Below are 8,914 nucleotides of genomic sequence, written 5' to 3' on the forward strand. Positions count from 1 at the left end.
GAAGCCTTGGGCAAATTGAATTGTTACTTTCTTTATTTTAATTTTTATTTTTATTGAGCGTGAGAAATTCTATGTCCCACCAGCCTTTTTTCAAAATTTAGCAACTCAAAATGGGAGTGGCCGGGAAATACTGTACTTTATTAAGAGATATGGCCCAAATTACTTTATAAAAGTCGACTGACAGCTTACGGAGAGGAGAATAATCTGCACATGCGTGGTTTAATGATTTTTTTAAAAGCCGACTGACTGCCTATCCTGAGTAATTACTCACGGCACGTGCCTGGCCCTGGAACAAGCTATCTTGCTGATCCAACACTCGCAGGGTTGTTTAATTATATATTTGGGCGTTGGGAATCCTCCTGTAGAATGTTCAGATTGCAAAAGATAGTTTATTATCAGTGTGCTCTTTCCAGATTGCAGTGCGGGTATTTTGATGAAGAGTTAAGAAACAACAAATTTTCTAACTATCTGTTCCTTATGCCTCTATCACAGAGACCTGGAGATATAAACAAATGGCGGTTAATTTTTAACTTCCCTCATTGTCGATATAAACAAATCGGATTAATCTGCACCAGGATCTGTCCATACAATTCAAACAAATCAAGCGAATGAACAAAAACCACAGAGAACATCTAAGGGGAAGTGCACCAGATGGCTGACTTGGATGCAGCCTGCGGTTAGTTTAATGATCTTGACCGCACATACAGCATTGAAGTAGTACCCTCAAGTCCTGGGATTATATAACAACGTTTAAAAGACATTTGGACAAGCATGAAAGGTTTAGAGGGATATGGGCCAAACGAGGGACAGGTGGGACTAGTGTAGATGGGGCATCTTGGTCAGCATGGGCAAGTTGGGCTGAAGGGCCCATTTTCATGCTGAATGTCTCTATGACTCTATTAATGTGTGAATTGACACATACTAATAAATGACACATACTCCTTTGACACATACTACTATCTACTTAAGGTGGGGTCAAGGAAAGGGCGTTCACGTCGCGGCCCTGTTTCCACCAATCTTTCCACCACCACGCAAACAAAGCAACAAGACAGACACCATTGTATCCAGATACTGAGAATTGTGTTCAGCACTGGCTGAACAACTTCTAATCTTGTGTGTGCACTCGATAAGAAGAATAATCTACTTAAGGTCAAACATTATATTAGCTGTGCCATTTACTTACAGTAGAGTAAACAGCAGACTGGAAGCACTGCAGAATAGTGTTGATGAATCTCTGTGTTCACACCAAAAGCAGACATGATACATTTTAAATAAAAACCACAAACATTTCTCAATTTAAAAGCTCATTCTCATGGATATCCATACCTGTAATTTACCCACACAAATAGATAATTATCCTAACCTTTAAACTAGAACGGTTGGAAGGAGGGAGTCAAATAGACAAGCTAGTGGACAGTGTGTTAGGCAGGAGGCAGAGAAGGGAAGCACTCAGACCCAACATGTAGGGGGGGGGGAAGAAGAAAACAATAATAAACAGAGAATGGTGGGGTTCTTAAATGTGTGAGCAGAGAGACACAGGGGTGTAAAATGAGGGTAGAAGCAATAGGTAGCAAGGTGAAAAGTAAAAGTGGCAGGCAGACAAATCCAGGGCAAAAATCAAAAAGGGCAACTTTTCAACATAATTGTGTAAGGGGTAAGAGCGTTGTAAAAACAAGCCTGAAGGCTTTGTGTCTCAATGCAAGGAGCATTCGTAATAAGGTGGATGAGTTGAATGTGCAGATAGCAATTAATGATTATGATATAGTTGGGATCGCGGAGACATGGCTCCAGGGTGACCAAGGCTGGGAGCTGAACATCCAGGGATATTCAATATTCAGAAGGGATAGACAGAAAGGAAAAGGAGGTGGGGTAGCTTTGCTGGTTAGAGAGGAGATTAACGCAATGGAAAGGAAGGACATTAGCTTGGAGGATGTGGAATCGATATGGGTAGAGCTGCAAAACACTAAGGGGCAGACAACACTAGTGGATGTTGTGTACAGGCCACCTAACAGTAGTAGTGAAGTTGGGGATGGCATCAAACAGGAAGTTAGAAATGCGTGCAACAGTTATAATGGGTGACTTCAATCTACATATAGATTGGGTGAATCAAATTGGCAGGGGTGCTGAGGAAGAGGATTTCTTGGAATGTATGCGGGTTAGTTTTCTAAACCAACATGTAGAGGAACCAACGAGAGAGCAGGCTATTCTAGACTGGGTACTGAGTAATGAGGAAGGGTTAGTTAGCAGTCTTGTTTTGTGCGTGGCCCCTTGGGCAAGAGTGACCATAATATGGTTGAGTTCTTCATTAGGATGGACAGTGACATTGTTAATTCAGAAACAATGGTTCTGAACTTAAAGAAAGATAACTTTGAGGGTATGAGACGTGAATTGGCAAAGATTGACTGGCAATTAATTCTTAAAGGGTTGATGGTGGATATGTAATGGAAGGCATTTAAAGACAGCATGGATGAACTACAACAATTGTTCATCCCAGTTTGGCAAAAGAATATATCAGGGAAGGTAGTGCATCCATAGATAACAAGGGAAATCAGGGATAGTATCAAAGCAAAAGATGAAGCGTACAAATTAGCCAGAAAAAGCAGCCTACCAGAGGACTGGGAGAAATTCAGAGACCAGCAGAGGAGGACAAAGGGCTTAATTAGGAACGGGAAAATAGATTATGAAAGAAAACTGGCAGGGAACATAAAAACTGACTGCAAAAGTTTTTAGAGATATGTGCAGAGAAAGAGATTAGTAAAAACAAATGTAGGTCCCTTGCAGTCAGAAACAGGTGAATTGATCATGGGGATCAAGAACATGGCAGACCAATTGAATAACTACTTTGGTTCCGTCTTCACCAAGGAAGACATAAATAATCTGCCGGAAATGGCAGGGGACCGCGGGTCAAATGAGATGGAGGAACTGAGTGAAATCCAGGTTAGCCGGGAAGTGGTGTTAGGTAAATTGAATGGATTAAAGGCCGATGAATCCCCAGGGCCAAATAGGCTACATCCCAGAGTACTTGAGGAAGTAGCTCCAGAAATAGTGGATGCATTAGTGATAATTTTTCAAAACTCTTTAGATTCTGGAGTAGATCCTGAGGATTGGAGGGTAGCTAATGTAACTCCACTTTTTAAAAAAGGAGGGAGAGAGAAAACGTGGAATTACAGACGTTAGTCTAACATCGGTAGTGGGGAAACTGCTAGAGTCAGTTATTAAAGATGGGATAGCAGCACATTTGGAAAGTGGTGAAATCATTGGACAAAGTCAGCATGGATTTACGAAAGGTAAATCATGCTTGACGAATCTTATAGAATTTTTCGAGGATGTAACTAGTAGAGTGGATGGGGAGAACCAGTGGATGTGTTACATCTGGACTTTCAGAAGGCTTTCGACAAGGTCCCACATAAGAGATTAGTATACAAACTTAAAGCACAAGGTATTGGTGGTTCAGTGTTGATGTGGATAGAGAACTGGCTGGCAAACAGGAAGCAAAGAGTAGGAGTAAACGGATCCTTTTCACAATGGCAGGCAGTGACTAGTGGGGTACCGCAAGGCTCAGTGCTGGAACCCCAGCTATTTACAATATATATTAATGATTTGGACGAGGGAATTGAATGCAACATCTCCAAGTTTGCGGATGACACGAAGCTGGGGGGCAGTGTTAGCTGTGAGGAGGATGCTAGGAGGCTGCAAGGTGACTTGGATAGGCTGGGTGAGTGGGCAAATGCATGGCAGATGCAGTATAATGTGGATAAATGTGAGATTATCCACTTTGGTGGCAAAAACAGGAAAGCTGACTATTATCTAAATGGTGGCCGATTAGGAAAAGGGGAGATGCAACGAGACCTGGGTGTCGTGGTACACCAGTCATTGAAAGTAGGCATGCAGATGCAGCAGGCAGTAAAGAAAGCGAATGGTATGTTGGCATTCTTAGCAAAAGGATTTGAGTATAGGAGCAGGGAGGTTCTGCTGTAGTTGGACCACACCTGGAGTATTGCGTACGGTTTTGGTCTCAAAATCTGAGGAAGGACATTATTGCCATAGAGGGCGTGCAGAGAAGGTTCACCAGACTGATTCCAGGGATATCAGGACTTTCTTATGAAGACTGGATAGACTCGGATTGTACTCGCTAGAATTTAGGAGATTGAGGGGGGATTGTTCCCGATGTTGGGGAAGTCCAGGACAAGGGGTCACAGCTTAAGGATAGAGGGGAAATCCTTTAGAACCGAGATGACAAAAACATTTTTAACGCAGAGAGTGGTGAATCTCTGGAACTCTCTGCCACAGAAGGTAGTTGAGGCCAGTTCATTGGCTATATTTAAGAGGGAGTTAGATGTGGCCCTTGTGACTAGAGGGATCAGGGGGTATGGAGAGAAGGCAGGTACGGGATACTGATTTGGATGATCAGCCATGATCATATTGAAGGGCCGAATAGCCTACTCCTGCACCTATTTTCTATGTTTCTATGTAACCACACAATACTTGGTAAAAGAGTGATACAGTGTGGCTCTTCGGCTCAATTTGCCCACATCGGCCAACATGTCCCAGCCACACAAGTCCCACCTGTCCACGTGTGGTCCATGTCACTCCAAACTTGCCCTATCCATGTACCTGTTTGTTTCTTAAGTGTTGGGATAGTCCTAGCCTCAGCTACCTCCTCTGACAGCTTGTTCCATACACCCACCACCCTTTATGTGAAAAGGTTACCCATCAGATTCCTATTAACTCTTTTCCCCTTCAAACCTATATCCTCTGGTCCTCGATTAACCTACTCTGGGCAAGACACATGGGACCAGGTTGAAGTTACACATTTTAATGTGGCATAAAATCATGTAAACAGTGGGAATATAGGAGCAGTGATCCTCATAAGCTGAAGGGACATCAAAAGAGGAAGATTATAAAATACCATCAATTAACCCGTCAGCTCCTGCGTTGGTTGATGGGTATAAACGTCATGCAGTTCCAAAAACGTTGGCGTTAAATTCCACCTGTTCACGCTCCCCTCTAATAGGCCTTTCTCACGGGGCAACTTGACGCAAGATGTAACCAGAGTGAAGTGGTCGTGGTCTAGCACGATATCACACGATATAACGGGGGGGTAGACAAAGAGTTCCCACGGTACTCGTCATTTCTGTTATTTGTGCGAGTGACTTGTCCGTCTCCCGAGCTTTCCCGTTAAATCTTGAATGATATTGTAAACTGTCAAGTGTAATTAAATCATCACGTGGCACAAACGATGTCACTTTTTTTTTCACACACTATAAATATCCTCCCTTGGTTGAATTGGCTGATTTGGAGACATGCCTGTACTAATGCCGTGACTTTACTGCGCACATGACCTTGGTCTATCTGTGTGTGTGGGAGCGAAGAGAGACTAAGCAGAATACATCGGTCTTATTGTGTGTGGGGGGAGAAAGAGAGAGGTGGGGGAGGAGGAGAAGAGAGAGAGGTGGAGAGGGGGAGAAAGAAAGAGGTGGGGGAGGGGGAGAGAGAGAAATGAGGGGAGACGTATATACACACACAAAGCAGTTTTACTGTGTATGTGGGAGACACAGATGGACTGAACACAGTACCTCGGTCTTACTGTGTGTGGGAGAGGGGGGGAAAGAGACGTACACTCACAGAGGCAGAGTCTCTCAGCCTGTGTGAGAGGGAGGGAGGGAGAGAGAGAGAGGCACACACAAGGTGGATGTGAAATCTCACCTGCCTGTTTCAGTGACAGACATCCGCCGCCAGTAAATGAAGACACCCCCATCTGTCTCCCCCTCCTCTCCCTCGACTCCCCCACCTTTCCCTCCCAACTCCAGTCCCGTCCCAACCCCCTGGGAAACTGAAGGGAGTAACAATTAACTGCTGCCTGCCCGCTGAGTTAAAGAGTTCCCACGGTAGTAAGACGATGTTAGTTGCGCCCAAGTTTAAAGTCAGCGCAGAATCCTTGATAATCAAAAACTGTCTGAATCAGCAAGTTAGACACAAAATGCTGGAGTAACTCAGCAGGCCAAGCAGCATCTCTGGAGAAAAGGAATAGATTCCATTTTTGGTCGGGACCTTTCTTCTGGATGATTGTAGGGGGGAACTGGAAGCAAGAAAAGACCGGGACAAATCAGGGCCAACAACAGATGACCTCAGCAGGGTATTTTGAAGAGGGGTCCCGACCCGAAATGTCGCCTAACCCTATCCTCCAGAGATGCTGCCTGACCCACTGAGTCACTCCAGCACCGAGATGTTTGTGTTCTTCTGCCTCTCTCCTCGTTTTCCTCTCACAAAATTGAGTCTGAAGATGTGTCTCGTCCCGAAACATCACCTATTTTTCTCCAGAGATGCTGCTTGACTTGCTGAGTTACTCCAGCTTTTTGTGTCTGTCTTCGTTTTAAGCCAGCATGTGCAGTTCACTCCTTTACACGGGTCTCTGGAGAACATTGATTGGTAGCGTTCCGGACCCTGCTTCGGAAAGGCATCGATCGCTGGTCGACGAGGACTCCGAGCTGTATCTCTCAAAGAAGTACATGTGAAAAATTTCTCAAGGACCATAAAAATGCGGGACCTTTCAGTAAAGTCCCTTTTAAAGATTATAGTTATTTTCTTGAATCTCATTAACATAACTCATGAATAAGTTGATGTCCATATGCGGATGCAAATCTTTATTTTTTAAATTCAATCCCACAGAAGACAATTTTTACTCACCTTCTGTCCCCTCTGTCCAGCTTCCGGATTCACCGTTCGCAGGAGTTCCCACGGTAACTGCAAGAGTTATTACGGATATCGCACTGGCCACTATGTTCATAAAATGTTGCAATGCTCAACCACAAGTGTACAAGTCACTCTTGGAGAAATTCAAGCTTGCTTGCTTGAATTTTCTCCCGAGTCACCAAGTTACACGATTACCTGCCGTTAGCGCCACGGTTGTCCATGAATGCCGTACTGTTATCGCACGAGGTTCCCACGATGTTAAACTCTGGTTACCTCTTGCGTCAAGTCGCCCCGTGAGAAAGGGGTTTAACCCCCCGTGGAAGCTTGAGGATATCATTGACGTTCCTCTTCAGTTGGGTATGTGCCTAGCCACAGAATCAGCAGGTGAATAAAGGTCTTGACCTGAAACGTCGCCTCTATGTCATCCAATGCATCCAGAGATGCTGTCTGACCCGTTGAGTTACTCCAGCACTTTATGTCTCTTTTTGTAAACCAGTCTCTTGTCGAGAGTATTAGAAGGGAGAACCAAGGAACTGGAAATTCTAGTTAATATACAAAAGGACATAAAGTGCAGGAGCAACTCAACAGGTCAGTCGGGGTGGTAGATTGCAACCCTCACGTGGTCTGCCCTGTTTCGACTAATGCAATCAACTCGACGTGCACAAACGGAAGATCAATGAGGATTGGAGGGTAGCTAATGTAACTCCACTTTTTAAAAAAGGAGGGAGAGAGGAAACGTGGAATTACAGACAAGTTAGTCTAACATCGGTAGTGGGGAAACTGCTAGAGTCAGTTATTAAAGGTGGGGTAGCAGCACATTTGGAAAGTGGTGAAATCATTGGACATGGATTTACGAAAGGTAAATCATGCCTGACGAATCTTATAAAATTTTTCGAGGATGTAACTAGTAGAGTGGATGGGGAGAACCAGTGGATGTGTTATATCTGGACTTTCAGAAGGCTTTCGACAGGGTCCCACATAAGAAATTAGTATACAAACTTAAAGCACAAGCTATTGGTGGTTCAGTGTTGATGTGGATAGAGAACTGGCTGGCAAACAGGAAGCAAAGGGTAGGAGTAAACGGGTCCTTTTCACAATGACAGACTAGTGGGGTACCGCAAGGCTCAGTGCTGGGACCCCAGCTATTTACAATATATATTAATGATTTGGACGAGGGAATTGAAGGCAACATCTCCAAGTTTGCGGATGACACGAAGCTGGGGGGCAGTGTTAGCTGTGAGGAGGATGCTAGGAGGCTGCAAGGTGACTTGGATAGGCTGGGTGAGTGGGCAAATGCATGGCAGATGCAGTATAATGTGGATAAATGTGAGATTATCCACTTTGGTGGCAAAAACAGGAAAGCTGACTATTATCTAAATGGTGGCCGATTAGGAAAAGGGGAGATGCAACGAGACCTGGGTGTCGTGGTACACCAGTCATTGAAAGTAGGCATGCAGATGCAGCAGGCAGTAAAGAAAGCAAATGGTATGTTGGCATTCTTAGCAAAAGGATTTGAGTATAGGAGCAGGGAGGTTCTGCTGCAGTTGGACCACACCTGGAGTATTGCGTACGGGTTTGGTCTCAAAATCTGAGGAAGGACATTATTGCCATAGAGGGAGTGCAGAGAAGGTTCACCAGACTAATTCCAGGGATATCAGGACTTTCTTATGAAGACTGGATAGACTCGGATTGTACTCGCTAGAATTTAGGAGATTGATGGGGGATTGTTCCCGATGTTGGGGAAGTCCAGGACAAGGGGTCACAGCTTAAGGATAGAGGGGAAATCCTTTAGAACCGAGATGAGAAAAACATTTTTAACGCAGAGAGTGGTGAATCTCTGGAACTCTCTGCCACAGAAGGTAGTTGAGGCCAGTTCATTGGCTATATTTAAGAGGGAGTTAGATGTGGCCCTTGTGACTAGAGGGATCAGGGGGTATGGAGAGAAGGCAGGTACGGGATACTGAGTTGGATGATCAGCCATGATCATATTGAAGGGCCGAATAGCCTACTCCTGCACCTATTTTCTATGTTTCTATGTAACCACACAATACATGGTAAAAGAGTGATACAGTGTGGCTCTTCGGCTCAATTTGCCCACATCGGCCAACATGTCCCAGCCACACAAGTCCCACCTGTCCACGTGTGGTCCATGTCACTCCAAACTTGCCCTATCCATGTACCTGTTTGTTTCTTAAATGTTGGGATAGTCCTAGCCTCAGCT

The sequence above is a fragment of the Leucoraja erinacea genome, chromosome 32 (genome assembly GCF_028641065.1).
Source record: "Leucoraja erinacea ecotype New England chromosome 32, Leri_hhj_1, whole genome shotgun sequence".
Taxonomy (NCBI): Eukaryota; Metazoa; Chordata; class Chondrichthyes; order Rajiformes; family Rajidae; genus Leucoraja; species Leucoraja erinaceus.